The sequence below is a fragment of the Cydia splendana genome, chromosome Z (assembly GCF_910591565.1).
Source record: "Cydia splendana chromosome Z, ilCydSple1.2, whole genome shotgun sequence".
Lineage (NCBI taxonomy): Eukaryota > Metazoa > Arthropoda > Insecta > Lepidoptera > Tortricidae > Cydia > Cydia splendana.
Genome location: NC_085987.1, coordinates 48,422,242 through 48,432,879, shown reverse-complemented (window position 1 = coordinate 48,432,879; position 10,638 = coordinate 48,422,242). Strand labels below are relative to the sequence as shown.

The 10,638-nt window shown below is 39.7% G+C and overlaps 2 long non-coding RNA genes across 2 annotated transcripts in view; both read left to right on the top strand.

Moving 5' to 3' along the window:
- LOC134804155 (uncharacterized) overlaps positions 1-10,638 on the top strand; it is a 431,198-nt gene that overhangs the window by 305,701 nt on the left and 114,859 nt on the right. The window lies entirely within an intron of this gene.
- The window catches only part of LOC134804161 (uncharacterized), a 292,314-nt gene that overhangs the window by 182,449 nt on the left and 99,227 nt on the right, over positions 1-10,638 (top strand). The gene's annotated exons all lie outside the window — the stretch shown is intronic.

The following is a 10,638-nucleotide window of genomic DNA, read 5'->3' as shown; positions in this document are numbered from 1 at the left end:
TTGACGATTTTTGACCCCCCCCCCCAACCCTCAAATCATCCAAAAATCAAGCTTCGGATGAATCTGTTTCCTCCTACGTCATGTTACCATCATCCGATGTCCAGGCCCCCCCCCCCCCCCCCCCCCACTCTTCCCATTTGAAACGACGTAATTTAAGAATAGCCCCATACTCGTACTTATGAAGGTATATTACTCGAAAGAAATTATAGGTACCTACTCGCTTATTTACATGTTTCGTCATTGCATTTGGTACCTATAGGTTGTAAAGTTTGTATCAACGAGGGTTTAAAAACGAACTGGTACTGAGGATCTGATGATGATTAAGGTGGTCACGGATACCAATCAACCATGTAGTAACATGATTAGGCTCGTTTGATTCGTCTCAACAAGATCTTTGACACTGAAGATACACAGGGTCTGATGATGGAGCTGGAAGGTGGCCACGGGTACCAGTCTATCATGTAACTAAACAACTTCGTGTTTGGGCTCGTTTGATTCGTCTCTACAAGATCTTTGACACAAGACAGTACTCAGGGTCTGATGATGGAGCTGGAAGGTACCATTACCAATCAACCATGCAACTAAACCACATCGTGTTTAGGATCGTTTGATTCGTCTCAACAAGATCTTTGACACTAGGTGATACTCAGAGTCTGATGTTGGAGCCGGAAGGTGGTCACCGGTACCAATCAACCATGCAACTAAACCACTTCGTGTTTAGGCACGTTTTATTCATCTCAACAAGATCTTTGACACAAGGTAGTACTCAGGGTCTGATGATGGAGCGCGAAGGTGGCGACGGGTACCTGTCTATCATCATCAGCTCCATCATCAGACCCTGAGTAGTATCTTGTGTCATACATCTTATTGCGACGAATCAAACGAGCCCAAACACGAAGTGGTTCAGTTACATGGTAGACTGGTACCCGTGGCCACAGTCCAGCTCCATCATCAGACCCTGAGTACTAACTTGTGTCAAAGATCTTGTTGCGACGAATCGAACGAAGCCAAACACGAAGTGGTTTAGTTGCATGGTTGATTGGTACCGGTGACCACCTTCCGGATCCATCATCAGACCCTCATTACTACCTTGTGTCAAAGATCTTGTTGCGACAAATCAAACGAGCCCAAACACGAAGTGGTTCAGTTACATGGTAGACTGGTACCCGTGGCCACAGTCCAGCTCCATCATCAGACCCTGAGTACTAACTTGTGTCAAAGATCTTGTTGCGACGAATCGAACGAAGCCAAACACGAAGTGGTTTAGTTGCATGGTTGATTGGTACCGGTGACCACCTTCCAGCTCCATCATCAGACTCTGAGTATCACCTAGTGTCAAAGATCTTGTTGAGACGAATCAAACGATCCTAAACACGATGTGGTTTAGTTGCATGGTTGATTGGTAATGGTACCTTCCAGCTCTATCATCAGACCCTGAGTACTGTCTTGTGTCAAAGATCTTGTTGAGACGAATCAAACGAGCCCAAACACGAAGTTGTTTAGTTACATGGTAGACTGGTACCCGTGGCCACCTTCCAGCTCCATCATCAGATCCTGAGTACTATCTTGTGTCCAAGGTCTTGTTGAGACGAATCAAACGAGCCTAAACACGAAGTGGTTTAGTTGCATGGTTGATTGGTACCGGTGACCACCTTCCGCCTCCATCATCAGACCCTGAGTACTATCTTAAGTCAAAGATCTTGTTGAGACGAATAAAACGAGCCTAAACACGAAGTGGTTTAGTTGCATTGTTGATTGGTACTGGTGACCACCTTCCGGCTCCATCATCAGACCCTGAGTACTATCTTAAGTCAAAGATCTTGTTGAGCCGAATCAAACGAGCCCAAACACGAAGTGGTTTAGTTGCATGGTTGATTTTGGTACCGGTGACCACCTTCCGGCTCCATCATCAGACCCTGAGTACTATCTTGTGTCAAAGATCTTGTTGAGATGAATAAAACGAGCCTAAACACGAAGTGGTTTAGTTGCATGGTTGATTGGTACCGGTGACCACCTTCCGGCTCCATCATCAGACCCTGAGTACTATCTTGAGTCAAATAAATACATATAGAATGTCAGGTCGTTTCAAATATTTTTAATCCTGTCCGGTAGTTTATTAAACTGTACCATTATAAATTATAATACTATAAAAACAGTGCTAGGATCAAAGTCTCTCGTTGCGGTTTACACGCACACAGTATAGCGTTTTACACGGCGCCCGCCGCACACAATGATAAAAAACCTCGTCGTCGCCGTTGAAAATGTGCGGAGCCGACCGACACATGTCCTGCCTCTACAAGCTCTGCCGCGGCACTGAGCTGGCGCAGCGCGCGTCATCGGTAATATAGAGTAGTTTTCAAAAAATTGCCAAAAAATTATAGTAGAATTTCATAAACACTAATGTATACCAACAGTATAAGCAAACGTTGCAGATTGCTTGAGTATGAAAATGACTTCGATATTAAGTAGATTTTCGTAGGAATTGACACTTGTTTCGGAGAGAAAATCGAGTTCGTTTTACTTTGATTTTCTCTTTCTCAAAGGTATGTAGGAAAAATATAGTTTGATATGCCTAAAGTACAGGGTATTAGTAATACAAAATAGCCAGGTTTAGCAGAGGAAATTCTCAACATTTCCAAATAAGAGCTCGCCATTCAGTGCTTCACGGGGTTTTTCGGAAACGACCATCAGAAAAAAAATCATTACTAATTTAATAAGTCCTTTTTCTAATATTTACAACGATATTTATAAAGATAAGAAGACGCTTTTACTGGAACAAGTACTCATTGTTTCTAATAATGAGCGCAAAGTCCTGAATTTCGTCGACTAGTATCATCAATTTTGCATTATTTCGACTTTTCTTGTAAGAGCGCTCTTAACTGTAGGCTGTACTCCTCATAATGACCAACATTTGTTCAGCAACTTTTAAAAATAACTTGTGGTTTGATTTTTAATACACTTTAAAGTTTATTTTAAGACGCAATGTATTGCGAATATTGTTATGTTTAAGGCGTGACAAGCAACGTCAATCACAATGATATGGCGTCGCGATGGCGTCCATTGAAGATAATATTTATATTGTATGAAAAATAGGGACTCTAAATACTTTATAATTTTTAAAAGTTGTTGAACAAAAGTGTCACCGTTTGAGGAGTACAATCTATGTTTTAATTATTTGCTCGTGTTACAGGCCGCACCCGTCAGTCATGTACATAACACCCAGGACAATTTTTGTGCTTTTGAGTCTCGAACTCTCTTTTATTTCTTCAACATTCGAGTTTAATTAGTACTTGTACAAGTAGGTACGCGGGGACTTACGAGGGTATGCTGGCAAAGTGGGCAAAATGCCACAGTGCCCTGGCTCGAAAAGGACCCCATTTTACCAAGAGGCCGTGAGTACAGAGCTTGTCATATTCGATGAGCGCCACGGGCCTCGGTATAGTTACGTCACGGAGATCGACCCACGGACACCTCCGTGCCTAACGGTGGGCAAATACTGATATTTGATAGATTTGTCCATCAGAGAGATCTCACGTACACACACATCTGTCTTTATCCCTAGCTTAAGGGCAGTTTCGTGATGCCTTGTATATACGAAGCTTTTTTATCCTCCTAAAACGTAGAAGCCATTGTTTTATTATATGGTACCTGGGGCCCGTTCCTCAAGAGCTTGTAACTTGTTATACAAGTGGATGTCACTTTTTGACACTTCCACTTGTAATACAAGTTACAAGCTTTTGAAAAACGGGCCCTCTGTGCCGTTTATCAAAAGCTTGTAACTTGTAATAGTTGTGATACAAGTGGAAGTCCCTTTTTGACAGCTTTTGTTAGAAAGGGACTTCCACTTGTATTGCAAGTTACAAGCGTTTGATAAACAGGGCACTGGTCTTATAAAATAAATATGTTTATTTTGTTCCTTATTCTTATAAGGTCTTTGGGATTCAGGAGGTTACAACACAGTAGCTTGTATTACAAGTTTTCGTGAAATAAGGCCCTGGTGCCCTGGTATGTGTACTTGAGTATGATTTAATTTAATGTATTAATAATTGATATCATTATTGAGACAATCGTCCATTTTTTTTAAATCTTGACATTTCGACCACACCACAATCCGTCTGCCGGCCATTCGAATAAATAATAAATTAATTTTATTGATGGACTACACACTACACATGTTTAATTGCTTCTTTGACTAATACCTATTACAATCAGTTTTGTAATCATGTCGTTATGTAAGGGGCTATTCTTAACTTACGTCATTTTAAATTCTGGGGATCTGGACATCGGATGGTTGTGGCATGACATTAGGATTGTGTTTTATTGTACAATAGGGTATTATACTGTATTTAAAATAAATTATGTTCCACCATGCATGAAATAAAGCATCAGATAATTATTAGAAAAACACAGATAGGAGTTATTTTTAAACACAAGTTCTATTTAATAAATCGGATAGAAATATAAAAAGTAGGTGAGTTGACCGTGACGTCACGATGTAATGTTTCATATAAATTCCATATTAGCAAATCGTTTTGACAGTTCTAAAAAAGTAACTGATTTGACTAGTAGGAAAATACCCTATTAAGCTAAAAACGCATTTTTTGAATATGACTTAATTTTATTTGGTAGGGAGGGGTGGGGGGGTCATTCGAATTATTATGGTTGGATGATTTTAGGGGGGGTTACAAATAGATGACGTAATTTTTGAACAGCCCCTAAGTGATAAATTGTAAAACTACATTTACTGCATTCATACTTTTATCGTGCACTGCTACACATGCTAGGGTAATGAACAAAGTTTTACGTAAGTATACTTAGTGACACTAAACAAGATGCGATTATAGAAATATTGCCGAGATGAATGTAACCTTAATTGTAACTGAAGTCAATGTCCAATATATCAGGGAGATGATGATGTTCGGACACACACACACATTAAATAGTGACCAAACTTAAGTACCAGTCACGCTGTTAACGGACTGTGGTCCTTATTGCGAACACACAAGGGCTACTACCAAGGGGTCAGTTAACTTGCGTTTTGGTTCAAATGATTGTGTTACGAGTACAGTACGGCTACCACCAGTTTTCACGCTGACATAACGCTCACGTCTACGTAATTTACTTTCTGTACATCTCGCTTGCACTAATATGCCAGTACGTAAACGTGAGCGTTATGTCAATGTCAAAACTGGTGGTAGCCATACAGAATGTTTTTACAATCCTTAGACATACTCCGCTTACTGAATATGTAGGTGAACTGTTGAAACGGATTATATCGCGTATATTTAATTCATACTACATCCCGACGTTTCGAACCCTTTACAGCGTTCGTGGTCAACGGGTGACGGTACATACAGTTGATAATACCAGTCACATATTTCAATTCATATGGTAAAATTATACATTTTTATGTAAGAAATTAAATATTTACCTACTCGTTATTAACTTCTCTATATAGTTTAAGGCTGAAAAGACGACTGCACTCTTTGTATTGGGTCACTAAATCGGTAAGACACTTGTCATTTTCTATTTCGCGATTACGTCCGATTTTACCCGAAAAACGAAGGTCATTCTGAGAGTTAACGGACTGTACACGACAAATGACGTAAATGTCAGTGCCGGTCATGTCAAACACTAATCACTCAGAAAGTAGTTTATTGGAATGCTGCGCAATCCTTTCATTCATGTACGTATATGTTTTATTGTATTAAAAATAATTATTCTTGCAAGTTTGACAATATTATAATATTTGTTGCTATTCTTGTGCCTTTCATCGTTTATAATTGCGAAATATTTTCTTTTAGTTTACATCGGTGACATTCGATGACTGTTGTCAAAGAGTCTTATTGTCATTGTCAGTAATCAAAATAAATTCAACCCGCAACATGTCGAAGGTTAAATAAAATGTTGTCAGGGTATACGTTATACTGAACAACTTTTACTAAGTCACTATCCCGAAATCGTGAACTTTCAATTTTATTACCAATTTCGCGCTTGGTTTTGAAGTAAATGTTGTTCTATATTTATGACTTCGCACAGTATATCTAAGGGTTGAAGAAGCATATGTGATATAAAAATGTTTTAAAATGTCATGTATGATAAGATTGGTAAAAGTATTAAATTGGTGAAAAAATATTGCTTTATTTAACAATATAAGATATTGCGTTTACGTAAAAATAAAATAGGGGTTGGATCTTAAAATAAGTCGCCTTGTTTCAGGATAACTGACGCTGTGTGGATTTTTTTGGGTTGTTTTTATATGATTGAAAGCAATTTTCGCCGCCGGAGATAAGTTTTTATTTTTTTGATTTTATCCCTCCTTCCCACCTTTCTATGAAGGCAACTTATTTTAAGATTTTTACCTAAAATAGTTTTAGTACTTACAACGAATATAACATATAGCGTAATTAATGGTACCTACTAATGATTTCGTTATTAGAAATGCTAATCTGATTTGAATTATGCACAAAAAATATCCTTTATGAATCGTGGTAATGGTATGGATAATATTGTTATAAAATGTTGTTATAAAAAATATTTAATCAAGATTTAATGTTTATATTGATATTTAACCTAATCAAGTTTAGAAACAGCATTTCATTCTATTTTTAATACCTATTCTATTAAAATAATAATATAATAATAATTTAGCCTATATACGTCCCACTGCTGGGCACAGGCCTCCTCTCAAGCACGAGAGGGTTTGGGCTATAGTCCCCACGCTAGCCCAATGCGGATTGGGGACTTCACATAAGTACACCTTTGAATTTCTTCGCAGATGTATGCAGGTTTCCTCACGATGTTTACCTTCATCGAAAAGCTAGTGGTAAATATCAAATGATATTTCGTACATAAGTTCCGAAAAACTCATTGGTACGAGCCAGGATTTGAACCCGCGACGGAAAGCGCCGGCTTGATTGAAAGCTAGTCGGGCGTCATATCCACTCGGCCACCACCGCCTCGGTAATTAAAGAATTACCTACTTAAAATCACGTTGCCAAAAATCCAATATTTTTCGTAGTTACTTTTACGTATTTAACTTTTACAAAACACCCTAGAGTCAGAACGAGAAAATTCTGCGGCGATTTTGATAGCCCACGCAGTGCAAGTGTCATTTTAAACGTCAAACTTCTATGAAATTATGACGTGTAAATAACACTTGCACTGCGTGGGCTATCAAAATCGCTGCAGACTTTTCTTGGTCTAACTCTAAGAACTTGGTCATATCATATTTAAACACTAGCATAATCCCAACTCATATTTTAAGCAATTAACATTATTCTATACATACATTTTCCTTAAATTACACTAGATAATAGGAAATATATAGAAACGAAAAAGAAGTGTGTATTATTATTTTGGTGCTTCATGCCGCGCACAAACTTACGTTAACATAACATATATCAGCACATTAATGTTAAAATTGTTCATTGTTTTTTAATATCAGCGCTTTGTAAAATCGCCGTCCGTCTATATTTTTTTAATTTCTCATGCTCTGAAAGAGGGTCATTGTTGTTCTAAAAGGTGTGCGGAAAATTATACGTTTCTGCACTAGAGCATTTTAGGTTCCTAGGACGATTTTAAATTTTTTTACGATAAGCAATTGAAATTTGGGTATAAATGGATTTGTTATACAATTTCCATTCTGATATTTGACTCCCCATTCTATAAATTACGATACTTTTGCCTAAATTGTTACTTGAAAGTACCCTCAAAAATACTATAAAAATGTATACTTAGTCATGTTTAAAAAAAAACACATGCATTTTACTTACCTCGTATTCGCAATGAAAAGTACAGTGTTTAACTCGGGTGAAAGGCATATCACTTCATCCCTTGGTTATAAGGAGACCTCACGTGTATTTTTCTACAGTGAACGAAACTAAGAAAAAATACCTACCACATGAGTAGATACTTTTACTCGGTTTCGTTAAACATAAATCTTCACTCCGTACTTCAAAATAGCGAGCCTATTTTACGAAATTTTGGAGCGTGTGGCCTTGATCGGTCAGATAGAAAAAAACCAACGGGTTGCACTCAGGGAGTGCCGGCAGAAGTGAAAACTCAAAAGTGCAATAAAAGTGTAATATAAAGTGTATACTAGTGCAAAATGCACTATGTATAATTGAGGTTAAGTCGGACCAAAAAAGTCTGCAGCGGATTTGATAGCCTACGCAGTGCAAGTGTCATTTATACGTCATAATTTCATAGAAGTTTAATGTTTAAAATAACACTTTCACTGCGTGGGGCTATCAAATCCGCTGCAGACTATTCTTGGTCTGACTCTAACAATTTTTCCCCACCTCAAAAAGTGCACAGCGCCGCTAAAGAAGTTTTCACTTCAAAATTTCAAAAAAATACACGTGAGGTTATGTGGGGGAAGGGGGTAGCCAAAAATCTCACCAAATGACCAAATATCACCAAGGGGGAGGGGGGTACAAAACCCTCTGTAAGGGATAGCGGGCCGGTCCCTGGTCAAAAATAGTTCTAGGCCATATTTTAATCTCTAGTCAACGAATCACGGAAAATCTAAACTGAACTTCCTACTTGTAACTTAGTCGTAAGATCGAAAGTCATGCTGTCGTTAGTTGTAAGTTTAGTTACCAATTATCATGGATACGAATACATGTTTATTATTGTACTTTATTATGAATAAAGATATGAGATGTTGATTATTGTTTCATTTACTAAATATATATACCGGGTGTGGCCTGTAACATGAGCAAAAAATTAAACTGTAGGCTGTACTCCTCATACTGCCCAACATTTGTTCAGCGACTTTTAAAAATAACTTGTGGTTTGATTTTTATTACACTTTAAAGTTTATTCTAAGACGCAATGTATTGCGAATTTTGTTATGTTTAAGGCGTGACAAGCAACGTCAATCACACTAATATGGCGTGGCGATGGCGTCCATTGAAGATAATATTTATTTTGTATGAAAAATAGGGAGTCTAAATACTTCATAATTTTTAAAAGTTGTTGAACAAAAGTGTCACCGTTTGAGGAGTACAATCTATGTTTTAATTCTTTGCTCGTGTTACAGGCCTTTTTCATATTGTATTCTTATTACTGGTGAAGTGAAAAGTTGTATGTAGGTACCACACAAGACTAGTTTTTTATACCTCGCGCCTTTACGGCGCTCGCTATTCTCAATGTTTCTAAATTAGAATCTCTCGCTAACTCGTGATTCTACCATAAAATCATCCTTGCTCTTATAGGGACATTTGCCAAGTCAGCTCATATTCAAGTGCGCGTGTACCGCGATATGAGCTGACTAGGCAGTGCCCGCGGCTACAGTGCGGGCCCCCCCCCGCTATATGTAAGTCAGTCTCGCCTTAACCATCAGTCATGTAACACCTGACAATTGTAACAATTCTTCATGTACTTATAATATAATCAAGTTAGTAAATTCAGTGTTTCAGTTAACCTCGCTACCCCACCTTCAGGAACTATCTAATATAACTCTAAAGTGGTGACCCCGACTGAACATTGGTAGCGTAGGTTGTTATTCGGACTTTTGTGGTTTATTGTTACGTGAAAATGACCACTGAAGAGAAGACTCCGGCAGCCTTGCAACTACAGGACATCGTAGTGCCACGCTCCGCCGAGGTCATGGCGATCTCGGTGTCGAGCCGTATTCCAGACTTCTGGGTTGACCAGCCCAGAGTATGGTTTATACGCACGGAGGCCGTTTTAACGCCACAGAAGATAGGCGACGACGCAAAGTTCGACATGGTGGTGTCCAAGCTGCCGAAGGAAGTCATACTCCGACTTACGGACTTCCTAACGAACCCACCCTCCACCAACAAATACCAGGAGCTGAAAGCCAAGCTGTTGAAGATGCTAGAAGACTCTAAGAACAGGCAGGTGGAGAAGGTCCTAGGAGAAATGGATCTAGGAGATCAAAAGCCGTCGCAGCTATTAGCTAAGATGCGCAACTTAGCTAAGGATAGCTTTCCAGACGCGACATTGAGAATAATGTGGCAAAACCATCTGCCCACGGCGGTGCGTGCAGTTTTAGTAGCGTCCAGGGAGACGGACCTTGACACGTTGGCCAGCATTGCCGATGACGTGTCAGAGGCCACAAGAAACGCTCACGTGGCAGCAGTGGCGGTACCACAGGGCCAGGGGCACAGCGCGCCAGCGAGAACCTCAGGAGCTGCAGATACAGCGGTGATACTAGCGGAAATCGCCAAACTGAGTGTCCGTATGATGGATTTGGAGCGTTCGAGGCCAAGGACACGGAACTTCGGACGCAGAGTTAGAGGAGCTCGATCCACATCCAGGCACAGGAGTGGAACTCGCCCACAGAGTAGCAGCAACAGGGCAGGAAGAAACCCGGACTGGCTTTGCTTCTACCACTTCCGGTTTGGACCGGCCGCCGCGAAGTGCATCCAGCCTTGCGCATGGGACAAGAAGCAGGGAAACGAGTAACGATGGCACAGAGTTCGGCGGAGACCTGTGCTATCCACACCAGCCGTCGTTTGTGTATAACAGACTTAAATACCGGACTGCGTTTTTTAGTTGATACAGGTGCGGACATTTCTCTAATACCGGCGGACAGGAGACTACGCGCGGGTGAGTGCACTAATTTAAAACTTTTCGCAGCAAACGGTACGCAAATAAAAACATACG